The sequence below is a fragment of the Varroa jacobsoni genome, unplaced genomic scaffold (assembly GCF_002532875.2).
Source record: "Varroa jacobsoni isolate VJ856 unplaced genomic scaffold, vjacob_1.0 contig04643, whole genome shotgun sequence".
In the NCBI taxonomy this organism is placed as follows: domain Eukaryota; kingdom Metazoa; phylum Arthropoda; class Arachnida; order Mesostigmata; family Varroidae; genus Varroa; species Varroa jacobsoni.
In genome coordinates this window covers 12,670-17,162 of record NW_019215304.1, presented here as the reverse complement: position 1 = coordinate 17,162, position 4,493 = coordinate 12,670, and the positions used below count along the sequence as shown (strand labels likewise).

Below are 4,493 nucleotides of genomic sequence, written 5' to 3'. Positions count from 1 at the left end.
TTGCGAAGGTCTGTGTATTTAGGTTTGCAGCACACAAAACAAAGACATCGCAATGAAAGTAGAGCTCGTGCCAATTTCGTAATAGACGAGAAAACAACGAGGTAGATCGAGTATGACGATACGAGCAAAGGGTTAGTCCAACAAGCCGAGACGTGGCTAACCACTAAAAGGATACCTGGATAATGCTATCCTGTATAGCCTTCTATAAACTGAACAAATATACACGGAGACGTACATTCACACATTAGTTCCACGACCGTCTTTTAGCCTTTAGTAGCTAACGTATTGTCAGATACAGCCCTATGAGGCGTGCCCAGTACCGAGCGCACGGTCGCAAGATCGACACGGAGGCAGGCTACAAGTTCCACGAAGAAGGTTCAGGCAACTATAGATTCAGATCTACCAGTGAAATAATTACAGTTCGAAGAACTAGCGAAACCCGAATATCGTCATTAATGACTGGTAAAGGATTTGCAAGTACTCAAGTTAGCCAACTTAAATATGGGCTCGCTACATGTTACACTGGAGTAAAACAATGCTCCCTACAGATAAACGCGGTACAACGCGATCACGTTGGTGTCTCGAGCTTGATGGCGTTGAGTTCCAGTAATTTACGATAACTCGATGCCACTTAGAATACGTAAGCTAACACTAATTAGCGTGCACTGCCGAACTAACATCAACGTATCCGTCGTACTTCGACGTGGTAGGCACGTGACGGGCGTCGGACTGATGGGGCATGGGATGAATGAATGACAAAAATGATGACCATGATCCTGAAAAATAAGTTATATTAAGTGTTGTTATTGCAGTCGGCTGCCACTACCTATTGCAAATAATTTATTGATTGCGGTAATGTTTGATTGAATGTATATGGCGTGTGTTCATGGTCGTTAGGTTAAATAGTCGTTAGTCGAAATGACGCTAAAACACGTAAAAATATAAAACGAGTGTAGTAAAGGTTTTATAAATTTGTTATTAATTCATAATAAATAAAAGTGTGATAGAAGGGATCGCCGGCGTAAAAATGATGCGGTACGTGCTTTACTGATAAAGTGTTAATGCTTTCAAAAGTTTGTAGAAGCGCTGTTTTATCTTATGTACTACAGAAGTGGTATCACGACTTACATATTTTTGCAGTGGAGTCCGATGGGCGACCCGAATATATCAGCTGGCGCCTGGGTCAAAAATACGTCTTTGTTGCGAGACGCACGCTCTTATTTAGAGGTAACATTGTTTTCTTTCGATAAGCTTTGCATTGTTTCACTAATTTTGGAACGGAAAGACGACGACACAAAAAACTATACTGAAATCGGCATAGTATGTATGTATGCATGCAGACATTGTATGTACGCTACGCTTTAATCTGCTGTGCGTCGCAAAAATATTGGCAAGCACCTATAAGTAAGTTTCTAACAGATTTATTATATATCAAGCTTTCCTGTATTGGATGAACGAGCTCCGTGCATAAAAATTGATCTGCTCTTTTTACCAGAAGCCCCTGTGAAAACACAGCGAATATCATAACTGCTAATTGAGGAGTGGCTTACATTTACATCGCTAACTTTGCTAAAATATAAGAATCGTATATGTATTTGTTTGTTGGTAAATTGAAGTTGAAGTACGACTGTTGCTGTTACCATTAACTTGGAATTGTTGTCTATTTTGTAACTTGTTTCAATGGTTTTTACAAATAATAGTATGGACAACAATAACATGTTGAGAGCTTGAGAATATATCCCACATAGACAGAATTGCGCACGTCGCAGGAGTGAAGAGTTTAGAAGCTTTCTATTCGTAACGAAAAAAAAAAACAGTTTCTTAAAAGTCAGGTGAAAGCAACAGAATATATATGATTCCTTTGAATTTTCACGTAAATGAAAATACTATGAATGAAAATTACGTGAGGCAAAAAGCGCTTATAACCTTATTATTGCCACCATTATTCAAGTTATTGCAATGTATAATGTGACACCCAACAATGTGTAACATGGTAATACTCAATATAATTGTCAAGTAATAGAAGAAAAACGACAACGACAAGAACAGAAAATCGAAGAAAACAGACCTGAGACAATATTAGATATTAATATATAATACAGAGAATATATAGTGATGAGAAATAAATACTGAATAACTATATATATATATATATAATATGAGCAGTGATGTTAGTGTAAACGGTGATGACAAACGTATTAAATACTATTATTACGACTGCAAAAGGAAATGTTGTTCCTTACGCAACGAGTGAAGGTAACCAACTAGAAGTGGATGATGTTGATCAAAAGCAAAGTAGAAATATTGCTCTGATACTATTTGTTTTCAAAGAAAAACGAAATTTGTACCCCGCTTTTAATTGCTCGAAATGTAAAAATGCACAAAACAGGAAATTGTTGGCCATGACAATGCTGACAACGATGAAGATAACGATTTCGTGGTGTTGTTAATAATAATAATAATAATAACATACATACATTAGTGATAATAACAATAGTGCTTTGCCACTTCTACAATAAGTTACGAGACGTCAGATAAAGTTCGTGTCACTACGATCGATCGAAGGGGTTTTCGAATCGGCTCACTGACAAGTCTTCCATGACAAGCTCTATGCAAGGTGAGCCGTCATTCGTGAATTTCGACGTGCAGTCTGATTTAAACGGGGCAAACACACTCGCAGACCACTGATCCCCCACTGGAAAGCCACGGACAAAAGGGATAAAATGAACGCGTATAAAATTACAGTATAATTCGAACAGAAACTCTACTGCTGTACCAGGGCGATGACGACTGTTCCACGTAGTGCTGCTTAGCAGACGAAAACAACGACAATAACGATCACAACAAGATTAGCAAAAACTAGTAAAATGATAACTATAGTAGTAATTACACAATAATAACACGAATAGGCTGGATACAACTAACAAAATATGCAACGATATAATGTTTCCCTTATTATAAAAATCAAAAAAACAGCCAGGATTGCATCGGATATTGACATAGATATGAAACTAATGATAAATCAACAAAAAAAAAAAAAAAGAAGAAAACTTCTAGTAAATGAGAAGCGACTGGCGAGAAAAGAAGTAAAAATTTGCTAGAAAAATAAACCAAGCATTGGCTTAGCGCAGCCCTGCGTTGTTAGGCCAACATCCCGTTGCTAAAAAGGATAAAGATAAGAAAACGTAATTATTTTTAAGGTAAACACATACATGAACGAGTATGCTGCTTACGACTATGCACTACTACTACTACTACTACTACAGGTGTGAAAAGTGCAAACAGTGAATATAATGTAGCCGTCTTGCATTAAGCTTCACCTGTTATTGTGACCGGGGAATTAGGAGAGGTGTGAGTAGAAGGTGGCGATGAAGATTCAGGCTCCACTTTAGGGTGGATATGCGAAGGCATAAGCACTTTTTTTTCAAAAATCCATGTTGGGCATTTTGAAGATAAGCGTGATACAAACGGCGATACACTGACAACTGCGTATGAGATTTAGCAATGACTATACGGGATGTCGATTCTGAGCTTTACATATACCAACTTTTCTTCTGCGAGTGTCACTATCATTGAATAAAGCCGAATAGTATAACGTGCGGTGACCGTGTTGGGCGTACCATTCGGCGAGTTTACGGTACTTCCCATTTGTTTTCTCTTACGTTATACTCACCTAATGACGTCTCGAATATTCACATAGATATAGAAAATAATAATAGTAATATTCAAAAAAACAGCAAACAAAATGATGGTAATAATAACGCTAGCAATTAATGGCAACAAAAAAAACACATCTAATGTAATCCAATTGTAACCTAGTTTCTGCTCCACAAACACCCACGTACAGGAACATGCCTTCTTTACGAAGTTCTGTGCCAACACGATTTAATTATTGATTCGTTTGAATAATGTCACATGAAAGCTCAGCACCAACAAGTATTCGCAAAAGGCATTGAAGTTTCTCTTTTGTCATATAAAAATGTTACTACCCTCATGCAAAGAACAAGAAAGCACGCGCACGTAACAGTATCCATTATTATGACACATAGTACCACTGAAGCTGCACGAAATGAAGACGCGCTGCGAGCCGAAGTAAAAATGGCGGGCAGAAGCAATTCTCGTTGATACAAACGTGCCAGACGAAAACGGCACCGATGACGAACACACAAAGATGACACTAAAAGATACAAAAAGGAACGAAAAGTTGAACTCAATTAAAGAATTCAATAATAAGTGCTAGTCTACTTGATTCTCGACGTGTTATTCTTTTCTGTATGTGAACGCTTTTTTCCCGTTAGTCAGTGAGAAATAATCGAATGGGAGAACTTCAGTTGAGATAGATGCAATTACCTAAGTGGCAAAAAGACCGAAATTGATAGTGAAGTGTCGGCGTTCCTTACATTTGGAAATACGCTACTATTACATCAAACGACTGGTTTCGAACGCGCCGCAAAGCTCTCTGATTTTCACTCAAAACGTTTTACATCCTTAAC

General features: G+C 37.8%; 1 long non-coding RNA gene across 1 annotated transcript; it reads left to right on the top strand.

The window, feature by feature from the left end:
* The first annotated feature begins 6 nt into the window (after positions 1 to 6).
* On the top strand, positions 7 to 4,249 carry LOC111273075 (uncharacterized). The gene is made up of 2 exons (XR_002687857.2): positions 7 to 1,035; positions 1,141 to 4,249. It is a non-coding gene; the product is annotated as an uncharacterized LOC111273075 (long non-coding RNA).
* Positions 4,250 to 4,493: the final 244 nt, after the last annotated feature.